The sequence below is a fragment of the Bos indicus genome, chromosome X, assembly GCF_029378745.1.
Source record: "Bos indicus isolate NIAB-ARS_2022 breed Sahiwal x Tharparkar chromosome X, NIAB-ARS_B.indTharparkar_mat_pri_1.0, whole genome shotgun sequence".
Taxonomy (NCBI): domain Eukaryota; kingdom Metazoa; phylum Chordata; class Mammalia; order Artiodactyla; family Bovidae; genus Bos; species Bos indicus.
In genome coordinates this window covers 91,238,119-91,262,565 of record NC_091789.1, presented here as the reverse complement: position 1 = coordinate 91,262,565, position 24,447 = coordinate 91,238,119, and the positions used below count along the sequence as shown (strand labels likewise).

The 24,447-nt window shown below is 41.5% G+C and overlaps 1 protein-coding gene and 1 pseudogene across 4 annotated transcripts in view; both read right to left on the bottom strand.

Moving 5' to 3' along the window:
- Positions 1-6,299, bottom strand: part of JADE3 (jade family PHD finger 3) — a 139,415-nt gene extending 133,116 nt beyond the window's left edge. Inside the window, exon 1 of one of the 4 annotated variants that reach the window (XM_070784009.1) lies at positions 6,211-6,299. The gene's annotated coding sequence lies outside the window, so the exon portion shown is untranslated. Of the gene's footprint in view, positions 1-5,748; positions 5,868-6,210 lie in introns of those variants that run through there. The other 3 variants (XM_070784011.1, XM_070784008.1, XM_070784010.1) reach the window with 3 other exon arrangements.
- A 3,412-nt stretch (positions 6,300-9,711) lies between these two features.
- Positions 9,712-11,451, bottom strand: LOC139181546 (large ribosomal subunit protein P1 pseudogene; annotated as a pseudogene).
- Between the last annotated feature and the right edge of the window lie 12,996 nt (positions 11,452-24,447).

The following is a 24,447-nucleotide window of genomic DNA, read 5'->3' as shown; positions in this document are numbered from 1 at the left end:
TACTCCAAAGTAAATATGTCTGTGGTCCAATACATATGGAAAGGGGAAGAGAACACTGATCTTACCCTATGAAGTTTACTCTGCACATAATAGTTCCAAACAGAAAAACCTGCAGTACCTGGATGAGAATAAATATATAAGTATCAAAAAAATTCCTGAGTCCTCCTGGATTCTCACAAATGCACTGTCTGCCATCACAGATGGCACACACTAAAACACACACACACACAACACAAAAAATTTCCATTTAGTCAATGAAGCATCTTTATCATGATATATTTAAACCAAAGTCTTATAGTCAACAGTTCCATTTCTAACATGAACTCAGGTTTCTAGGAATTACTTTTTCTTTCAATTCTACTTGCTTCCCCATTTGACAGGGCTTGGTGAAAGCTCAAAGAGCTCCCTCAATGCAGCCTAAAAAGCATCAGGTAATAGAGCCCAATTAAACCTCCTAGAAGCATTCCACAGGACCAGCTTCTTCCAGCATCACAGCAACTCTTTTTAGCCATGTTAATGGCGGGCAGTAAAAACTGTTTAAGATCTACACATTTGGGCCAGAAACATTGCCTCTATTGGATCACTAAGTGAGACACTAAAAGGGAAATGACTCTCTTAAGCCACTTTTGTTTAGGCCTCAGGAGATGCCTTTCTGGATTCACACACACACACACAGAAACACCTTCTAGCAGCCTCCTACAGCCCTTGGAGTAAAACACAAGCTCCTTAACGAGGTCCCCTAAGACCCTGTCAATCTTACCCTGCCTGTCTCATCTCTTTCTCCAGGTCCTAGTCAAACCTCTTTGAATCCTTACCACCTCTCTCCCACCTCAGTGCCCTTACAACACCTGCTGTTCCCTCTGCCTGGCAATCCCTTCTCTCTTTTTCCCTGCTTTTTCCTGCTAAGTCTTCAGGATTCAAGGCACCATGCTGGTCTCCATCTCCCTCTCTGAAGGATTCTACCTCTTACTTGCTGTTTGACTTTAGGCAAGTTACCATTGCTTCACCTCTTTGAGCTTCATATCTCAGAAAGAAACCCTGTGATAAGCACTTAGCACAATGCTTAGCACACAAAAAATGCTTAACAAATCATCACTGCTGTTATAGCTATTATAGTAATCTTCATTGCAATTTAGTATGATTAGTAATTAGATATTTATTTGTAGAAAAATAGAAACACCTCCTTGGATTTCACCTTAATACCTAATCCTGTTCATGCTATTTCCCCCATAATGCAATTCTGGAAGGGAAGATGAATGTTTATAGAGCAATTATTACCTCAAAAGTGTGTTTTGGCAGATGAAGAAACCGAGGCACAGTGAAATTAAGTGGTCAAAATCAAGTGATGGATTAAAATCCAAGTTGGCATGACCCTACAGCCTGTGCTGTATATGACACCAAAGGTTTCATGACACTCATGAACCTTGTCAACTAAGAGCAGCAAGCATCAGAAAAAATGAATCTTCACATTTACATACTTCTCAAACGACTCCCAGGTATTTAACTCTTCAAATCCTTAACCAGCCTGATGTTCCAATCAGCCATGTAAATTCCTTCAGCAGAATACTCTTCCCCTTGATTGAGATGGTAGATTTCCTTACCTTTCCACCGGATGTTGAGCTTTCAAGGGGATGAATATCTTTCACGTCTTATACCCCTAGCAAACAAATTTGCTAAATAAATTAAAATGTTGGAGAATATATAATAAGTACAAAGTTGGGGAGTGGTGGAATGACTTTTCATAAAAATATTAAAGTTTGGCATAGCTAAAAACAAACTTGACAAAAATGACAACAAAAAGGGAGTTTATCTTAACCACTTTTACAATTGATAATGATTTCTATATCTAGTATTAGAGATTCCATGTTATTTACAAATGTGTATTTTACAACTTTAGGTAGACCACTCACCAATATTCTGCTATACCCAGCAGCTGCATTCGAGCCACCCTCATGAGCGGATGCCTTTGACAAATATCTCAATGGTTACTTTCAAATGGGTCATAAAAGAAAACAGAGCAAATGATAAAGCAAATGGGAGCAAACTGTTAGTAAATGGTAAGTTTGAGCAAAAGGAATACAGGAGTTCTTTGTACTATTTTTGCAACTTTTCTGTAATTATATCAAAATGAAATGTTCTGAAAATTTGAAATTAAAAAAAAAAAAGATTTTCCCAGGAGATTGAACACACAAGGTACTGGCCATGCTGGTTTCGTATTATCTTGTCACTTGTTCCAAAAAACACACTCCAGTCATGGTTCCTTGCCTGTCAGCCAATATCAAAGGACAAAAATCCCATGGGCAACAGGGCTCAGCCACCACTTCTGGGTTGGGACAGAGATTAAATTATTTATTGCTTGAAGAGTACTAATGAACACATAGGTATCCTATTGGACAAAGCTCCAGCACTATTCCCCACACCAGGCACCCTACTTTCTTCAGTCAGCTACCCTTTGAGTCCTTACTTTCCCTTCCCCAAGCTCAGTTATGGGGCCAGGCAAATTCTCCTCACACTTTCTTGCTCACTGTTCCACCCACACAAGAGAAGCACAGAGACAGATCAGATGGTAAGAGCTTTGCTGCTATTGTCTATGGAGAGACTTACAGGGAGTAAGAAAAAATAACCCTAGGGGAATCACAAAGATTCCAGAAAACAGAAAACTCAAAGCGGTAGTTACTTGGTCTGTAACAACCACTTGCTAGCACCCTTTTATTCATTCATCACTTCTACCTACTCGTCCTAGACCTTCCCCACTCCCCAAACCAGAATGCTTCAGCTTTCCTAGCCACTGTAAGTAGGACAACAGGTAGAAACTTGTAAATCATTCAAGTGTCCCCATATTAGCCATTTCAGAAGAGTGCCACATGGGTGTCACCCAACACTCAACCCTCACCTATAAGGTGAGACAAATAAAGATCATAGTAAGTTATCCTCGGATGAGATTTTCTTAATGTAAACCAGCATATGATCTCTACCTTCCTCAGCTCCTGTTTTGTGTAAGCTCTATGAGGAGGTAGATGCATTATGTCCTACACAATGTTCAACCTCTGTATCCCTGATCAAGGATTATTAAAGCCCTCTGTAATGCCCTATCTGTAATGCCCTATCTTCAAAAACACCCAATGCTTTCTGCCTCTTGCCTCCCCCCAAATACTTGCTTAGTTCCAGCCATACCTCAAAGTAGTATGCAGAAAGAAGAAATGGCTTTGTGTAGCTTAGGGGAGAAATGGGTTGATAGAGTTGGTGGAAGACAAAGGAGAAAAAAAGACAAGCATTACCAAAGAAATTCATATTCAACCTACAGCCTTCAACATCCTTTGTTCTTAAATATTTTAACTTTCGCTAACCCATACAACTCAACTATGAGAGCCATGAACCATCATCTGTCCTGCTCCTGGGAACCTTCTCTACAGGCCAGAAGGTGGGTCACAGGTGCCCCTCAGGCTGCTTCCAAGTCACTCCTGGCGGCCAACTAATCACAAACACTTCAGGAAGGACTGGGAGGCCCTTCTTCACTTTCCCCTACCTGTGACCATGATTCACCAACTCACAGAAACACGACTCAGAAAAGTAGGAGAACGAAAGTGTAGGTTCTAGAACCAGACAAGGACCCCTGAATATTTCAGAAATGACTGGACAAAGAATGCAAGAAACTCGGTCAAGGCACCAAGACTAGGTTACAAGCACTTCTCTAGCAAACAAAACTGTAGAGAAGAGCATAGTTGAAGAAAAGGTGTCAGTGATGGTAAATAACCCTGAGAAGATCTCATGTAATTCTTTCACCCTTGTAGTTTTTACCCTCTTATAGTTCAAGTATTTAAATTCAGAGCTCACTTTAGATGAAAAAGAAAATGACACGTTATAAAGGTAAATAGAATGCTTGCCTGCTAAGTCAAGTCGGACTCTTTGCGACCCTATGGACCATAGCCCGCCAGGCTCCTCTTGTCCATGGGATTCTCCAGGCAAGAATACCGGAGTGGGTTGCCCTGCCCTCCTCCAGGGGATCTTCCCGACCCAGGGATCAAACCCAAGTCTCCTGAGTTAGCAGGTGGGATCCTTACTCCTAGGCTAAACAGAAGAGGGGGAAAAAAAACCTACATATATTTCACTTATCCACATGATGCTATGAAAGCATGAGAACTACACTATTCAAAGGGTACAGAGGCCTAGGATCCACATTCCCATTGTTTACAGATATTATGAAAGTATTAAATAAAAATACAATGCTTTGTTCAGGCCGACTCCTTTCTCCCCCGGCCCCAGTATCACCCCCCAGGCTGACAAGAAATAGCTGCAGGGAAGGTATTTAAGAGAACTACTCTGGGAAAGTGGATTCTGGGTTGCTTAAACTAAGCCAAGATGTTGTGCAACCAGTCTTTACCTAAATTATTTTCCATTACTTTGCCAGTTTAGAGAGAAGCAGACAGTTATCTTTATCAGAGAATGAGGTCGCCTTTCCCTCCAGGCCACTGGAATCACCATCAACACGGTTTTGATTTCTTACACAATCAGGCGCGCGCGCGGGGGCGGGGGGGGGGGGCGAGGAGGCCCGCTGGGGGGGCGGACACGGGGATCTCATCCTCAGCTTTACAGATAAACGGATCTCACATCAAAAACAACCCCATGAATATGAGAGCATGGATTTCCTTGCATCTCAGAAAGTCAGAGAAGCGGCCAAACAAGTTTCTCGCCAAATGCTTAGGAGCTGCATATGTCCCAGGGCTACACAATGATACCAACTTTTAAACATGCCTTCACATACCACCATTATGGTCCCACACTCGAGGTCCCTCGCCCGCTTTCCCCCCTCACAAATAATAAACGCAGGTTGGTTACCGCGTGCAATTTAAAGCCGGACTTTACCGAAGCAGTAGCTCGAGAAAAGCGAGAGGAAAAGATTGGAGGCAGACTTTTTTTTTTTTTTAATCGATATCCCCATGGCGTGGGGAATAAAACCAACTCAATCGCTGAGAAAAGTTAAGTTTGCCGTGCCCAGCTGTGGGAAAAATTTTCCCGTAAGATTCGGAAAGCCCTCCCGTTTTTCCCACCCCCGCCCCCCCGGACCGCCCGGCACTCGCCGGTCGCGGCGGCCCGGGACCGGCAGCTCTGGAACAATAACGCGAGGGGGAGGGAAAGTTCGTCAGCCCGCGGGACGCCGGGGCTCACCAACGGCGGGACCACGCCGCCGCCCGCACCGCCCGGCCCCCAGTCTCTGGGACTCGGTTCTTCCCGCCCCTCAACAGCGAAACAGTCGGGGTGCGCCCCCGCTCCCTGGAGCATCCGGCCCCAGGGGGCCCGCAGAGCGGGTCCTCACGCCGCGAGTCGGACCCCGGGAGCCCCGAGAGCAGGCAGTAAACCGGGAGGGAGGGGGCGCCAGGAGGGGGCACCGGAGGAAACGGCCGCAACAGTTATGGCGCTCAATTTCTGCCCGAGTGTAGCCGCAGCCGAACACGGCCGGCCGCCCCCACCACCCACGCCCCCGGGCCGGCCACCCAGCGCTGCCCGGAGCCGGCCGAGGAGCCACCGGGCACTTTACCTCAGCCCACACACGCTCTCGGCTCCAAGGCTCTGGGGACGCCGGAGGCCACCGCCGTGTGGAGCCGGACCGACCCGGAGCGCGGCGAGGTTGGTCTGGGACGTTGCGCTCCGTGGCGCCTGTTTCCACCCCCAGAGGCCGCCACTCCCGCTACCCACCCGACGCGACGCCCCCCAAACCCGCTCGCCCCGCGTCCAGTCAGAGGCGCCTACCTTAGCGCGGCGCGACCGCTGCTCCTTCCCGGCTCCACACTAGGGCCCGGCAACGTGCCGGGCGAGTCCGGTAGAGGTGGTAACCGCCCCCTGAACCGCTCGCTTTCTTCTCTCCCCTCCCTCGCACCTGCCCCCTAATCTCCTCCCTTACCCCCCGCCCTCCGCCCCGCCGCCGGATCCGCCGGGGCCGGCCCCCGCGCCTCAGCTCCCGCCCTCGGCCCTCGCCCGCCCGCCCGGCCCGTCAGGCCTCAGCGCTGGGCAGGCGGTTGGGCGGCGGCGGCAGCGAAGGAGGCGGCGGCGGCAGCGGCTGAAGCGGCGCGGAACACTATTGTATTCCTGACACTGTGCGCTCCCACGCTCCGCCTCTTCCCCTTCCTTCCTTCTCCACCGTCTCCCCAACCTCCGCGTTCCACTCCAACCGCCCCCCCACCCGCAGCCAACCGCCGGCCGCGCTCGCCCTACCCGTCTCTGGCTCCCTGCTGTCCGACCGCTCTGACCGCCGCGCGCTCTTCTGGCGGGCCGGGCGCAGTTTGCCACCGCCGCGCGCCTTGAGGCCCCGCCCACTTGCTGCTCCCGCACGCGCCGCGCGGGGCTCCAGGTGGGTTCCTCTCAGCTCCTGCTGGGTGCGCTGCAGCCTGGAGGCGCCTCACCACCTCTGAGGGCTGGAGACGCCGACGACGGGGAGGTGCCTGGGTTGTGTTGAAATACTACCTAAGCTTTTCAGGGCCCCTTTCAACTCTGAAGTTCTATAAGTGGACCCTCCTGTATGCAACTTGTTGTCGGTCACTATTGATTTAAGCCGTTTGCGCTTAAATTACACCTATAATAATATTCAAGCCGAAGTGGCTATTCACAGAATAAATTTATTCAGTTGCAGGCACAAGTGGTTTATGAGGTATGGCTTTTTGATGAGTCAACTTGGTTAGGGTACAGCCCCCAGTTATTCAGTCAAACACTAACCAAGGTGTTGCTTTGAAGGTATTTTCGAGTAATTAAAGCTCCTGATCAGTTGACATAAAGTGAGGGAGATTATCCTGGATAATCTGGATGGGTCTGGTCGTTCCTTTCTGATTGCGTGCCCTATAGATTTTGGATTTGCCTTGCCTGCCCCACATTTGTAAGCCAATGTCTTCTAATCAATGAATGAATAAAAATGTGACTGTGTGTGCGTCTTTGTGTGTCTGTCTCTGGTGGAAAACTGACTCATACAGATGTTTAAGCAGCAAACTCTTTACCATGAACTCATAATTGTCGTTTTCATTCACATTTCTAGGCTAAACAAAAATGTGGGCTCTTTTTGTATTTTGTCTATTTTCAGTATTAAAGATGTAGTTCTATTTCATAGCGTGCAAATATGTGAATTCTAAAATATTCGTGGTCCTTCAGACTTACCTCATTTATTTATTATCCTCCTTTTATTTACCTCAGTATTGCTGGACTGTGCTGTCCTTAGTCGCTCAGTCGTGTCCGACTTTTTGCGACCCCGTGGACTGTAGCCCACCAAGCTCCTCTGTCCGTGGGGATTCTCCAGGCAAGAATACTGGAGTGGTTTGCCATGCCCTCCTCCCGGGATCTTCCCAACTCACGGATGGAACCCAGGTCTCCTGCATTGTTGGCAGATTCTTTACCAGCTGAGCTACCAGGGAAGCCCTACCTCAATATTATACTTACTTTGAAATAATTATAGATTCACAGGATCTGTAAAAAAAAAAAAAAAAAAAAAGTATTACAAAACAGTCTCAAGTACTCTTCACCCAATTTTCCCCAATGGTAATATCTTACATAACCAAGATATTGACGTTAGTACAAGCCACAGTCCTTACTCAGATTTCACCAGTTTTAAATGCACTCATTTCTGTGTCTGTATGTATAGAACTGTGCAATTTTATCACATGTGAATGGGATCATACCTTTTGAAACTGGCTTTTCTTCATTCAGCATCATTTCTTTGTGATTCATCTACTGGCTTTTCTTCATTCAGCATCATTTCTTTGTGATTCATCCAAGTAGTTGCACATATCAATAGATCATTCCTTTTTATTGCTGAGTGGTAATATTGCTATGAATGTACTACAGTTTAACTATTCACCTGGATGGATATTAGGGTTGTTTTCGATTTTTGTGTATAAGAATAAAATTTCGATGAATATTCATGCAGAGTTTCTTGTGTAAACATTAACTTCTCCATGACAAATACCCAGGAGTGCAATTGCTGGGTTGGATGGTATGTGTATGTTTAGTGTTATGAGAAACTGCCAAAAATTTCCAGACTGTCTATACCATTTCACATTCCCACCAGCAATGTAGAGATCCAGTTTCTCTACATCTTTGCCTGCATTTGGTATAGTGACTATGTGTTGTTGTTGTTGTTGTTGTTTTTTGACTATGTTTTTATTTTCATCATTCTAATAGATGTGTTGTGATACCTCTTTGTTTTAAATTGCATTTCGCCAATAGCTGATGTTGTTAAACATCTTTTTATATGCTTATTTGCCATTTGTATATCCTCTTTAGTGAAATGTCTGCTCATGTATTTTGCCCACAACATTAATTTTTTTTTTTTTTTTTGGCTCTGCTGGGTCTTTGTTGCTATGCAGTCTTTTCTCTAGTTGTGGCAAGCGGGGGCTTCTCATTGTGGTGACTTCCCTTACTGTGGAGCACGGGCTCCAGGGCATGCAGACTTCAGAAGTTGTGGCACGTGAGCTCAGTAGTTGTGGCTTCTAGGCTCTAGAGCACAAGCTCAATAGTTGTGGCACAGGGGCTTAGTTGCTCCCTGGCATGTGGGATCTTCCTGAACTAGGGATTGAACCTGTGTTTCCTGCATTGGCAACCGAATTCCTCACTACTGAGCCATCAGGGAAGCCCTGCCCATTACATTTTGAGAATTCCTTATATATTCTAGATACAAGTTCTCTGTCAGATAAGTGATCTGCAAATATTTTTCCCAGTCTGTAACTGGTTTTTTCATCCTCTTAAGAGATTTTGAAGGTCAAAACTTTTAATTTTGATGAAGTCCAAATTATCAACGTTTGCATTTATGTATGATGAATTGGTGTCACGTCTGAGAAAAATTTCACCTAGCCCTAGGTCCCACAAAATTTTCTCTTGTATTTCCTCATAAAAGTATTAGAGTTTTATATTTTATATATAAGGCCATGATTCATTTGAATTAATTTTTGTAAAAAATGTGAACTTGAGGTCGAGGTTCATATTTTTGCCTATGAATGTCTGATGGCTGAAACACAATTTGTTAAAATAACTATTTTTTCCTCCATTGAATTGCTTTTGCACCTGTGTCAAAATCAGTTGGGCATGTTGTATTTGGCTGTTTGGGGGCTATTTCTAGGTTCACTATTCTGTTTTACTGTTATACCTGTCTATCCCTCTGTGAATACCAAGCAGTCTTTCTTAAAATTCATTTTTAATTGGAAGATAATCACTTTACAATGTTGAATTGGTTTCTGCTGTACAACACCAAACAATCTTGATTACTGTAGGTATGTATTTCTTTATTCTTCTTCAAAACTGTTTTAACCATTCAAGGTTTTTGCCTTTCTATATAAATTTTGGAATAAGCCTGTCTCTATCTACAAGAACCTTGCTGGGATTTTGATAGGAATTGTGTTGAAACTATAGATCAATTTGGGGCAAATTGAAATCTATACTATACTGAGTCTTCTAACCCATAAACACAATATATATCTCTCCATTTATTTAGATATTCTTTGATTTCTTTCATTGCATTTCGGAATTTTCAGCATGCAGATCGTGTACATGTTTTGTTAAGTGTATACCATATTTCATTTTCTTTGGAGTGACTGTAAATAATATTGTGTTTAGAATTTCACCTTCTTTATTCCTTATTAATATATAGAAATGCAGTTAATTTGGGTGTTGATCTTGTATTCTTTGACTTTTTTTTTTTTTCAGCAAAGAGCTCAGCTTTTTATTGAATGTGTTACTAAAAAGGTTTAGTCAAAAAGACAAAAGCCCATGTCATCATTAGACTCTTCAGATTCTTCTTTCCTTGCTTTTACTTTCTTCTTAGCTGAGGCAGCAATGGTGGAGGGGACAGGACCTCCTGAGGGGACAGGACCTCCTGCGGGATCAGCACCAGCTGCTGGGGCAAGTCCTCCAGCTCCCACGTTGCAGATGAGGCTCCCGATGTTGACATTGGCCAAAGCCTTTCCAAACAAGCCTGGTCAGAAAGGTTCAACATTTACACCGGCTGCTTTAATGAGGGCATTGATCTTACACTCTGTGTCCTGCAGGATGAGGGCCGAGTAGATGCAGGCGAGCTCCAAGGAGGCTATGGTGCATGCGAGTATGGTGCAGGCAAGTGCCTGGTGGGGGCTGCCGGGAACCCTGCTAGTCGCCCAGATGAAGTGAGGGTCTCACCCTAGCGGGGCCTTAGCTTCCTTGGAAGGACCGTGTACCTTAGCGGCAGCTGAGGAAAGCCTTTGACTTTGTTGAATCCACTTATTATTTAGTCTTAGCAGTTTTTTGGGTAGATTCTTTGGGATTTTCTCCACAGACAATCATGTTGTCCATGAATATGGACAGTTTTATTTCTTCCTTTCCAATCAGTATGCCTTTTATTTCCTTTTCTTGCCTTATTGTGCAGATGAGAACTTTCAGAGTGGCCTGAGCAGACATCCTTCCCGTGTTCCCTATATTAGGGGGAAACATTCCATCTTTCACCATTAAGAAAACTGTTAGTTGCTGTGTATTTGTTTTTGTAGATGCTTTTTTTGTCAAGTTGAGCAGATACCCTTCTATTCCTAATTTTCTGAGAGTTTTTATCATGAATGAATGGTGAATTTTGTCAGGTGCTTTTTCTACATTACTTGATATGAACATATGATTTTTCTTCTATAGCCTGTGGATATCATAGTTTACATTGATTGAATATTGATTTTTTAACTAATCTTGCATAACTGGAATAAACCCTACTTGGTGATGGTATAATTGTTTTTATACCTTTCTGGATTCTATATCACTAATAATTTGTTGCAGATTTCTGTGTCAAAGTCCCTAAAAGAAGTTTGGAGAGTTTTTTCATAGTGTGTTTGTCTGGTTTTTGTATTAGGTGAATACTGGCCTCATAATATGAGTAGAGAAGTTGTACAGAAAAGAGTTAACATAGCAGGCCCTTGGTGGGCCTCTGGGAACTGGGATTTCAGGAGGATTTCCACCATCCCCAGAACTGATAAGAGTGACTCACTATGCCTAAACTGTTTGTACAAATGTGATTTATGCTGGGACTAAAATTCAAGTCTCCTGATTTCCAAGCTGTGCGGAAGAGTTAACATAGCAGGCTGACTGTTATCCTTTGAAAGGCCTGTTTGCAAAGTTGGTTCTTTGATGGCATCTGGAAACTTGGATTTGGGGTGAGTTCCTCCCATTCCAAGGACTGATAAGAATAGCCCACTCTGCCTAAACTGTACAAACAGTATGGTTTATGTTGATCATCTGCTTTCCTTCTGGGAGTCTGGAATTTTGGTAAGTGCTAAGCAGTGAGTGCCTATATGATCAACTCTCAATAAATGCCCTAGGAACTAAGTTTCTAATGAGCTTCCCTGATAGACAGCATTTCGCATGTGTTGTCACAACTCTGCTGGAGGACATAAGTATATCCTGTGTGACTCCACTGGGAGAGGACTCTTAGAACCTTGTACCTGGTTTTCTCTGGATTTTGCCCATGTGCCTTTTTCCTTTGAAGGTTTTGCTCCGTTCTCTTTCACTGTAATAAATAATAGCCTTGAGTCTGATTGTATGCTGAGGTCCCAGTGAATCATTGTGCATGAGCACAGGGATGGTCTTGGAAACCCCTTACACAGAAATGCTCCCTTCTCTTTGATATTCTGGAAAAGACTGTGGAAAATTGGTGTTAATTCTTTAAATGTTTGGTAGAATTTTCCAGTGAAACCATGTGGACCTGGAACTTTTCTTCCCAAGACCTTTTAAATTACAAATCTAATTTCTTTAATAGTTATTGGACCATTCAGATTATAAATTTCATATTTTCTGAGTTGTGATAATTTGTGTTTTTCAAGGAATCAGTCCATTTTATCTAAGTTGTCGAATTTATACACATAGGGTTTTTCATAGTATTCCTTTTTTAAAAAAATATATTTATTTATTTTTACACCACATGGCATTCAGGATCTTGGTTTCCTGACCAGGGATTGAACCTATGTCCCCTGCAGTCGAAGTTCAGAGTCCTAGTTACTGGACTACCAGGGAATTCCCCATAGTATTCCTTAAAAAAAAAAAAAAAAAACCCACATCCATCATCTCACATATTTACTCTCTTTTTCTTTCGTGAGAACATTTAAGTTCTACTTTCTTAGCAATTTCAATTATACAATATAGTATTATCAACTATACTCACAATGTTATACATTAGAGTCTCAGACCTTCTTCATTTTATAGCTGAAAGTTTGTTTGTTTTTTTTTTTGCCCACGTGGCATGTGGGATCTTAGTTCCCAGACCAAGGACCAAACCTGTGTCCCCTATTGTGGAGGCACGGAGTCCTAACCACTGAACCACCCGGGAATCCCCTGGAAGTTTGTACCATTAAACCAACATCTCTCAGTTCTCCCTACTCCATCAGTCCCTGGCAACCACTATTCTATTCTCTGTTTCTATCAGTTTAACTTAAAAATTTCACATGTAAGTGATACCATGCAGTATTTGTCTTTCTCTGACTTATTTCACGTAACATAATGCCCTCCAGATTCATCAATGTTGTCACAAATAATAGGATTTCCTTCTCTTTTTTTAAGGCTGAGTGATATTCTTGAATATATGGTATATAAATAAATATATATATACACATATATCATATTTACTTGATCCATTACTTGATCTGTTGACACACTTAGGTTGCCTCCATACCTTGGCTCTTGTGAATATTGCTACCTTGAACATAGGAGTGCAGATATTTCACGAGATCCTGATTTCCATTCCTTTGGATATATTCCCAGAAGTGGAATTCCTGGATCATATGGTAGCTTTTTTTTGGGGGGGGGGTGTTCCTAATGTCAAAGAAATACAATAATTTGCAAGTTTCTTTTCCAAATAGTGACATTTTGGGGGTGTTCTCTGGTGGCTTAGTGGTTAGGATTCTGGGCGTTCATTGCTGTGGCCTGGGTTCAATCCCTGGTTAGGGAACTGAGATCTCACAAACCACACAATGTGGCCAAAAAAAAAAAAAAAAAGAGAGGGGGAGAGAAAAGCAAATAGTGACATTTTTAAATGAATATTTTGGTCACGGATTGACTATATGTTTGCTATAGGCAAACATTTCCATAGCATCTTTCTTCCAAAGACTTTGGGTACTGGGTTGAGAACTTTATTTCCCTTTCAATTGGCTGCAGGATCTGTGAAAAGATTTCTCTGGCTCATTTGTGATATTAGTGATTTTTAATCTTAGTCAATTAGTTCTATAGGTTTATAAATTTTATTGACCTTTTCAGAGAAACAGCTTTTTGTTTAATTGATTTTCTCTATTGTTTTCCTGTTTTTAAATTTCATTGATTTCTGTTCTTATCTTTGTTATTTCCTTCCTTCTGCTTGCTCACTTTGGGTTCATTTTCTTTTGTCCTTCTTTTTCTAGTCTCCTGTAATGGGAGCTTATATGATTGATTTGAGACCTTTCCTCTTTTCTAATGTAAGCATTTAGTTCTAAATTCCCATGCCAGCACTATTTTAGCTACATTCCACAAATTTTGATGTGTTGTATTTTCAGTTTTATTCAGTTCAGTATATTTTTTAAAATTTCCCTTGAGATTTCCTTTCGACCTATGGATTAATGAAAAATGTGTTATTTAGTTTCCTAGTATTGGGGGATTTTCCTGTTGACTTTGTTATTGATTTCTAATTTGATTCCATTATGGTCTGAGAACATACTCTGTATGATATCAGTTCTTTGACATTTTGTTGAAGTTTGTTTTATGACTCAGAATATGAGCTATCTTGGTGAATGGTATTTGAAAAGAATGTGAATTATGTTTTTGGGTGGAGTGTCCTATAAATTAGGTCCTCTTGTTTTATGATGTTGTTGAGCTGTATAATCTTGCTGATTTTATGTTTAGTAGTTCTATTGCTGAGAATGAGTATTGAAGTTTCCAACTATAGTTATAGATATGTCTGTTTCTCCTTCCAGTTCTATTAGAGTTTACTTCATGTGTTTTGAAGCCCTGTGTTTGGTGCATACACATTTAGGATTGCTATGTCTTCCTGGTGAATTGACTCTTTTATCACTATGTAATATTCCTCTTCATCCCTATAATTTTGTTTGCTCCGAAGTCTACTTTATCTTATATTAATATAGCCACTCCTAGTTTTATAAATTAATGTTTAAATAGTATATCCTTTTCTATCATTTTACTTTCTACCTATCCATGTTATACATGAAGTGAGTTTCTTGTAGACAACATATAGTAGGGTATTTTTAAAAGCCATTCTGTTAAATGCCATTAAAATACAGAGCTATTTTTAACTCATGTATTTATACTATTTACCTTTAGCATAGTCATTGATACCTTAGGGCTAAAGTCTAATGTTTTCTTATTTGCTTTTTGTTTTCCCCTCAATTTCTCATTCCTCTGTTTTCCTTTTCTTGCCTAACTGTAGGTTGCTTGAATATTTTTTTAGAATTCCATTTTGATTTGCATTGTTTTTTTGAGTATATCCTTTTATATAGTTTTTGTGTTTTTTTTTTGCCCTGCCTTATGGCATGAAGGATCTTAGTTCCTGGACTAGGAATTGAACCCAGGCCCCCAGCTGTGGAAGCACAGAGGCCTAACCACTGGACCACTGGGGAATTCCTTGTATAGTTTTCTTAATGTTTGCTCTAGATATTAAAATACACATATGTAATATCACAGTGTACTATGGCCATAATTTTACCAATTCTAGTAAAGTGTAGAAATCTTATTTTCATTTATATCCCTTTACCCTCCCACTTTTAAAATACAGTTTTCTTATCTATTTCTCTGTATACATGAAACCCAACATCAGATGGTGTTATAATTTTGTTTCAACAATCCATCATGATTGAAAAAATTCATGAGAAGGATAATCTACTATATTTATCCTTATTTTGACACATTTGTTTCCCTTCATTTTTTTTAAATTAATTTATTTTAATTGGAGGATAATTACTTTACAATATTGTGATGGTTTCTTGTTTCCCTTTCTTTCTAAAGTTCCGAGCTTCCTTCTGTTATCATTTCCATTGTGTTTGGAGAGTTTCCCTTTACCATTCACTAATAGTAAGTCTGTTAATAAAAAATGTTATAAGTTTTCTCTTATCCAGGAATGTCTTTATTTCCCCTTTATTCCTGAAGGATATTTTGCTGATCATGGAATTCAGGTTTGATTTTTTTTTTTTTTGCTGTACTGTACGGCTTGCAGATCTTAATTCCCCAACAAGGAATTGAACCCATTCCCTCAACAGTTAAAGCATGGAGTCTTAACCACTGGACCACCAGTGAATTCCCAGATATGACTATTCTTTTCTCCCATCATTTGAAAAATGTGTTACTTCCTTCTAGCCTTTGTAATTTTTGACGAGAAATTCACCATCATCTAAATCAGTGTTATTCTGCAGATAATGCATTTTTTTCCCTCTAGCTTCTTTCAAGATTTGTTTTCTTTATCTTTAGTTTTCAGAAATTATTTATGATATGTCTTAGTGTGGATATTTTTTAGTTTTCCTATCTGGGTTTCACTGAGCTTCTTGAATTTGTAAATTCATGTCTTTCACCAAATTTGGGACATTTGCAGCCATTATTTCTTTGAATTCGTTTTCACTTCTCTTTCAGTGACTTCAATTTTATGAATATTAGCACTTTTTTTGTTACTGTCCAACAACAGGGGAAGTTTTACCCCTCTTTTCTCTCTTTTGTTCAGATTGGAGAAATATTATTGTTCTGTCCTCAATCATAGTCTAGTGAGAGCAGGGAGTACTAACCACTGGACTGCCAGGGAATTCTCTCTCCATTTGTTTCAAGAGAATTTGTAATTGTTCACTGAAACATTTTTTATGACAGCTACGCTATAGTTCGTTCAAGATAACTATAACCTCTGATTGATCTCAGTGGTATATCCGTTAATTCTCTTTTCCCAGTCAAGGTGTGATTTTACTAGATCCTGGTATGATGAGTGTTTTTCTATTGTCTCTTGGACATTTTGCACATTAGGAGACTCTGGATACTACTTAAATCTTCTATTTCAGCAGGCAGTAATCCTATTTAGGTTTAGTGTACAGGTGCTAGCCTTCTTTTGTGGGCTGTGGTTCCAATGACAATTTTGTTTTTAGAACCTTTGCAGTACTATCCCTGTCTGCTTTGTTTGTGTACTATTTGAAACGACCTTGACAAGTGAAGAGGTATTCCACACTGTAGTTCAGTTCTCAGACCTTCAAACATGTTGATTTAGTCGGTTTTTCCTTGTGGTCAGTCAGGTATCTTTCCAGGACTTCTATACAGATTTAAAGAATCACGCCCCAGCTCCCTCCTCTTTGAGATCCTCTCTTCACTTTCTTATTGAGAGAATGAGGGCAATAGTTGCCACTGGCAGACAAGGGTAAAAGTCTAGACCTCTCACTTGGTCTCCACTGACACAGCAGGCAGGGGGAGGGGCTCTCTGGATCCTCTCTTTGTGCTTTGTGGGAGAGGAGTGACAGAGATCCAAACTCCCCCGTGTGCTCTCAGCCAACACCCGTGGTGGGAGAGGAAAGTGACTCCCCACCACCTGCCACTTGATGGGGGTCAGGAGATCCTGTGCCTCCCTGGTCTTGGCATGTCACCAGGTTGAGGGGAGGGGGTTGGGAGATGCCAGGCCTGCTGGGGCTGAAAGTGCTAGCCCTGGCTACCTGGTGTTGCCGGGTGGGCCACAGTGGTGTGGATTTCTTGCCGGCAGAGCACAGAACCATCCCCACCCCCACCTTCCCCTCCCCCCTACTCCCACCCATGCCAGTGTGGCTGCCACTGTGGCTCCAGCTTGCTCTCCATGAGGGGTGGAGTGGGGGTAGGGAGGGCTTCCCAGGCCGTCTGGTGCTACGGCACTCCCACTCACACGGTTTGTGCTCTTTGAGGAAGAAGAAAGCATAGGAAAGCATTTTCCCTAGCTGACTACAGCTACAGAATGGAGGACCAAAGTCTAGTGCCGGTCCTCACTTGCTGTCAAAAAGGTTTCTCTCCTCTGGACTCGGTTTCTCTCCTTTCCAGGTACTTTGGCCAGAAAGAACAGGTTTTTCTTCGACTTTGTTTTTGTTTGCTTCGGTCTGCTATAATTGGAGATTCTAGGTTTCAGGCTTCTCCAGCACCCAATCTGGAATATTGAGAAACCAGGGACCTCACCTCTATGTTTCCTCAAGTCCTGTGGTATCTGGCCAGCCCACATTCCTCTTTCCAGCACCAGATTCTCTTTATGATGGACTTTTCTTCTTGTCTGGAACATGAAGTTACCTCATCATTTAAAAGAAATTAATGAAATGATTAACAAAGAGATTTTTGTTTCACTTGGAAAACAGAAAGAATTTGCCATCATGATGACTTCAGCTTGCACTTTAAAGCCAAAACTATTTTTCTTTTTCTTTCTTTTTTTAATTTGTAAATTAGAAGTACTAATGCTTGGACTTCAGTGGAGAGAGACTTTCAGAAGGCCTAGGGGACTGTGTATCTGTCTTTGTTGAGCCAGTCCTTGATGAAACTGGATGCAAGATCTTTATACTGCCTATGCTATCGTGCAGACATTATGATGTGTAGCTTGCCCGAAATGGGCTCAGGGGGACTGAAAGTGAAAAGGCCAAAGAAATACAGTGAACTAAATTATCACTCTTGGCAAGACCTTCCATCCTTCTCTTTTCTTTCCATTCTCTCTTACCCATCACACCAATTTTATATGATAAAAATCAATAATAGGCCCCATTTTCCTTAGACAAGCAAAAGAGCTACTTTCCATATAATTTCATCTGTCTGTGTACTGTAATATATGTGTAAATCCATAGACAAATGGTCTGGAAGAATACAGACCAAATTGATGATGGTAGTTATCAATGGGGAGTAGGAATCAAAGAGGATTTTAGATTTATTTCCATTTTTCTCAGGGAAAATAAAATGGTATTATTTGTGTGAAAGTGAAAGTTTCTCAGTCATGTCTGACCCTTTGCAACCCCATGGACTATATGCTGCTGCTAAGTCGCTTCAGTCGTGTCGGACTCTGTGCGACCCCATAGACGGCAGCACACCAGGCGCCCCCGTCCCTGGGATTCTCCAGGCAAGAACACTGGAGTGGGTTGCCATTTCCTTCTCCAATGCATGAAAGTGAAAAGTGAAAGGGAAGTCGCTCAGTCGTGTCCGACTCTTCACGACCCCATGGACTGCAGCCTACCAGGCTCCTCCGTCCATGGGATTTTCCAGGCAAGGGTACTGGAGTGGGGTGCCATCATTCTCCAAGTCAGAATACTAGAGTGGGTAGCCTTTCCCTTCTCCAGGGGATCTTCCCAACCCAGGGGTCGAACCCAGGTCTCCTGCATTGCAGGTGGATTCTTTACCAGTTGAGCCACAATTAACAATTAATAATAAAACAAAATAACCCGTGCATCTGCCAGGCCACATGAGAAAGACTGATAAGGAAAAGAATTTAAGATATGCTCCCTTTTCCTCAGCCAAATATTCCTCAGCCAAATAATTCAGACTTGTGAAATCTGATGACACCTAACCTTTGTTCAGAACTTTGCGTCTATGACTCAGGAACATTTTCAGATAAAATTTGAAAAATTGTTGATTTTTCAAACAAAAAAGCAATTGTAAACACATGGAGAATTTTATCTGCACTCGTGGTTGAAACGATAACATGTAAACATGCACGTAAGTAAATACAAAAGAAACTACAGTGAAAGAGTATAGCCAGTGTGATAAATTCACAAGCACTGGTAACCTCGGTTGATTCTTTGCTATATATTGATATCCAAAATAATTCTATCAAATAGAAACAATCTGCAAAGAACATTGGAGAGAACTTTTAATTCACAGGATTTCACTTGTGAAGGCTACCATGGAAGGAGACAGAAAATCAATGTACGGAGAATCTAGTGTGTTTCAAGTGTTTCAACTTACATTTTGTCATCTAATCCTTCCCCAAACCCTCCAGATAGTAATCATTATTCCCACTTCACAGGTACACAGACTGAGATTGAGAGAGAAAATAACTTTCCCCACACCATTAACAGAGAGTAGATATGCTTCAAACAAAATGCTTTTTACTCTTGTGTAGGTTTCATTATTTAAAACATCCACCATTTTTATATCAAGTGAAGGTAAAAATTGTCAATTAATCTAGCCCAATATTCATTAAACATTTGTTGCATGATGGGAATTCCCTGGCGGTGCAGTGGTTATGACTCAGCACTTTCACTGCTGGGACCTGGGTTCAATCCCTGATCAGAAAACTAAGATCCTAAAAGCTGTGCAACACAGCCAAATAAATAGATAATACATGATTTACAGATGAAGAAATACACACCTATTCCTTGAAATACTTTGTTCCTTTTTAGGAAGAAACTGCAACTTAGTTGGAGAACTAGTTTTCTTACCAATAGAAAGTGAAAGTCCCTCAGTTGTGTCCGACTCTTTGAGACTCCATGGATAGTCCATGGAATTCTCCATGCCAGAATAGTGGAGTGGGTAGCCTTCCCTTCTCCGGGGGATCTTCCTAACCCAGGGATCAAACCCAGGTCTTCTGCATTGCAGGCAGATTCTTTATCAACTACGCTATCAGGGAAGCCCAATAAGCTGAAAACAATTTAGTGGAATCAAGCAATAGCATACACCCAATGGGTGAGTTATAATCAATGAAGTTTCCTGTTACCAGCTGGCTAATGACCTTTATAGACCAAATATGTATTAATGCTGATGCGACAGACTGATAATATTGGCTCTCTCTCTTCTTGGAAGCTCATCCAGGTTTGTGATTTATTATTACAAAGAACAAAGTGTTCTGATGGAATTTGAACACAAAATAAATACCAAGCAACACCATTAGTGTTACAGGGCTAGGCTATAGTTCCTAACTATTCATTTAACAGTAATCAAGATAGGGGTGTGAAGGCAATTTGTAGATATGATTCAAGTCTATAAACAGTTGACTTAAAGTGAGGAAGATTATCCTAGATAATCTGGGTGGACCTAATTCAATCAGTTTAAGGCCTTAGGAGCTAGGGCTTCCCTGAAGAAGAAATCCTACCCATAAACAGCAGCATCAGCTTGTGCCTCAGAGCTTCAGCCTGCCCATCCTGATACCCCCATCTACAGGCTTCAGATTTTGGACTTACCTAGCCAGCCCCCAATCACCTAAGCCAATTCCTTGATTCTGTTTCTCTGGTGGAATCCTGAATGATACAACCACTGTCTTTACTTTTATGTATAAATCCAGAATCTAGAACTTTGTCTTCTCTCCTTAGATAGGATTTTTCTAGATTGGAAATTTCAAAAGGGATGAACTGTCTGATTCCAGAGGATGCTCAACTTTACAGACTAACCATCATTTTCCATATTAGAAGTAAACTGCACCATGTGTGGCTTAGGAGAGAGTGGATCCTTTTGGAAACCATCATCTAAGTGACTTCTCAGAAGTCTCTGTATCTGACTTTCTGAAGATATAAGCACCAGGATCTTATGGCATAGACAGAAGGCCATGAAAACTGTTCCAGGCCTTCTCTACTCTAGTCAAAGCCATCCATAAATTATGCATCTCTAATGACCAGTTTTCATTCCAATCCCAAAGAAAGGCAATGCCAAAGAATGCTCAACCTACCGCAGAATTGCACTCATCTCACATGCTAGTAAAGTAATGCTCAAAATTCTCCAAGCCAGGCTTCAGCAATACATGAACCATGAACTTCCAGATGTTCAAGCTGGTTTTAGAAAAGGCAGAGGAACCAGAGATCAAATTGCCAACATCTGCTGGATCATGGAAAAAGCCAGAGAGTTCCAGAAAAACATCTATTTCTGCTTTATTGACTATGCCAAAGCCTTTGACTGTGTGGATCACAATAAACTGTGGAAAATTCTGAAAGAGATGGGAATACCAGACCACCTGACCTGCCTCTTGAGAAACCTATATGCAGGTCAGGAAGCAAAAGTTAGAACTGGACATGGAACAACAGACTGGTTCCAAATAGGAAAAGGAGTATGTCAAGGCTGTATATTGTCACCCTGCTTATTGAACTTCTATGCAGAGTACATCATGAGAAACACTGGGCTGGAAGAAGGACAAGCTGGAATCAAGATTGCCGGGAGAAATATCAATAACCTCAGATATGCAGATGACACCACCCTTATGGCAGAAAATGAAGAGGAACTAAAAAGCCTCTTGATGAAAGTGAAAGATGAGAGTGAAAAAGTTGGCTTAAAGCTCGACATTCAGAAAACGAAGATCATGGCATGTGGTCCCATCACTCGATGGGAAATAGATGGGGAAACAGTGGAAATAGTGTCAGACTTTATTTTTTTGGGCTCCAAAATCACTGCAGATGGTGACTGCAGCCATGAAATTAAAAGACGCTTACTCCTTGGAAAGAAAATTATGACCAACCTAGATAGCATATTAAAAAGCAGAGACATTACTTTGCCAACAAAGGTCTGTCTAGTCAAGGCTATGATTTTTCCAGTAGTCATGTATGGATGTGAGAGTTGGACTGTGAAGAAAGCTGAGCACTGAAGAATTGATGCTTCTGAACTGTGGTGTTGGAGAAGACTCTTGAGAGTCCCATGGACTGCAAGGAGATCCAATCAGTCCATTCTGAAGGAGATCAGTCCTGGGTGTTCTTTGGAAGGAATGATGCTAAAGCTGAAACTCCAGTACTTTGGCTACCTGATGCGAAGAGTTGACTCATTGGAAAAGACTCTGATGCTCGGAGGGATTGGGGGCAGGAGGAGAAGGGGACGACAGAGGATGAGATGGCTGGATGGCATCACCAACTCGATGGACGTGAGTTTGAGTGAACTCCCTGAGATGGACAGGGAGGCTTGGCATGCTGCCATTCATGGGGTCACAAAGAGTCAGACACGACTGAGCGACTGAACTGAACTGAACTGAATGGTATACATGTTTTTTTTTGTTGTTGTTTTGTTTCTTTGAATCACAACAGCAATAATTTGGTTCCTGAAGTTCTTCAGAAATTTCTTGGGAATTTTTTTACTCCTCTGAGATATTTTACCCAAATGATCTCATTCCATTCTTTATTCCTCTGAAAAAACTTTTGGGCTATTTGGGGAAATGTTCTTAAACTTTCCCCCTCCCATTTGTTTATGGTATATTCTAAACTATACAGATTGTAAGTTTCATGTTGCAAATACTGATAGTTGCTTACCAAATAGTCATTTTGATCTTTTGATCTTACTGTCAGAACCTCAATTTTCCAGGGAGACAATATGCGCAGTAAGAATAGGGAATACTTTCTAGAAGGTAGGATGGCCATTTGATTGAGCTCTGACAGATGAGATATAAGTAGAAGTCCACTGAGTGAGACTTCTGGGAAAGTTAGTATTTTCCCAATGGAAAAGTACAGACTTAGCTGGCCTTTTGGCATTCCCCTTCTGTGTTATTTCTACCTAGAAAGCAGTCACATACTTAGAGGTATGAAAGACATGTTACTGGCATAACAAAAAAGTTAACATGATGGCAGAGCAGGAAGATACAACTTAGGATCTTAAACACATTTTGGAGTTGTTGGGCTGCCTAGCTGCCTAGCTTAAGACTTTGTTACATATGACTCATCATCTCAGCTCATAAAAGTTCAATGTTCTTAGGTATTTGCATTAGAGTACTAGAGGGCTTCCCTTGTAACTCAGTCGGTAAAGGATCTGCCTGTAGTGCAGGAGACCCGGGTTCGATCCCTGGGTTGGGAAGATCCCCTGGAGAAGGAAATGGCAAGCCACTCCAGTATCCTTGCCTGGAAAATCTCATGGACAGAGGAGCCTGGTGGACTGCAGTCCATGGGGTCGCAAAGAGTCCGGCACGACTGAGTGACTAACACTAACTAGAGTACTAGAGCCCCCTATACGTGTTTATATTTGTATTCATCCAACCAGTATTCTCTCTTCTTGGAAGCTTATTCAGGCTTGTGATTTATTTTCACAAAGATCAAAGTGTTCTGATGGAATTTAAAAACAAAATGAAACACCAACCAACACCATTAGTGTTACAGGGCTAGGTTATAGTTCCCAGCTATTCATTCAAACACTAATCTAGATGGAGATGTGAAGGTGTTTTGTAGATATGGTTCAAGTCTACAATCATTGGTATTCAAATCTACAATCAGGCAGTATTTGGCTGCCTGAGGCTAACAGATGGCAGGTACAGAAGTCTTGGTGTCTGTCCGCAGTGAATTTTGTGCCATTTTAGAAAAATAAGACACAAGAAAAGTAACACTTCAGAGTTCTGCATGATTAAGAAGAGTTAACACTAGTCTAGAAATTTTACTTTATTTCACTGAGTACTCAAAATAACTGAAAAACAGGCATTATTTTCATTTTACAGAGGATAAAACTATAGACATATATGGCTTTTGGAGATCTACAAAGGTAGTATACATAGCAGAATTTAAGTCAAATCCAGATCTGATGGTTCTCAAATCCATAATTGTTCTTTGCAACTCTGATCTGACTTGTTCAAATGATCAGAGGCCAGTGGCTTACTGGAGGAGATAGAAATCAGGCCGGTCCTGAAAGAAGGGCAGAATTTGAAGCTTTGGGGTAAGGGGGTGGGCAGTAAGAATGATCAAAGTTTCCAGGCATGGAGAGGAACATAAGCAAAGATCAGTTTTCATTGATCATGACTATTCTACAGTCAGGAGATCAAACGGCTAAAGTGGAGGACTGAGCTCTTTAGACAAGTAACTGTTGACTTTTGTCAGCATCCTGTGATAGCTGCTGTGGGCTATACCAAAGTTAATTTTGTGGAAGTACCTGGCATGTAGTCGTTGCTCAGTTTTTAAAAAATGTATTTTATTGAATTATAGTTGATTTATGTTAATTTCTCTTGTATAGCAAAGTGATTCAGTTATACACATATGTATATATTCTTTTTCATATTCTTTTCCATTATGATTTATTACAGGTTATTGAACATAGTTCCCTGTGCTATACAGTAGGACCTTTATCCATAGTAGTTGTTTATCTATTCTACATATAATAGTTTGCATCTGCTAATCCCAGACTCCCAATTCATCCCTCCACTACTCCCCTCCACTTGGTTTTTTATGTTATTTTTGTTCTTTAAGAAAGTGGTCCTAGACTTGAAAATGAAAGTGTTCATCATTTGGATTACTCCAAAAGTTGACGATCTGGCTTGGGAGAGAAATTTAAGAGTTCCACAATAGGAAGTGTCACAAGATGCTGTGAGATTAATGGTAACAAAACCACCCCCAAAGGGAGATTGAGGTTGATATATACATACTAATGAGAAACTACTGTATAGCACAGGAAACTCTACTCATTGCTCTATGGTGGCGAAAATGGGAAGGAAATCTAAAAAGAGTGGGTATATGTATATGTATGGTTGATTCACTTTGCTGCACAGCAAAAACTATTGTAGAGCAACAATACTCCAATAAAAATTAATTTAGAAAACTACCCCCAAAGGCTATGCTCTTTACTATGTAGGGCAAAACCCTGCAGTGT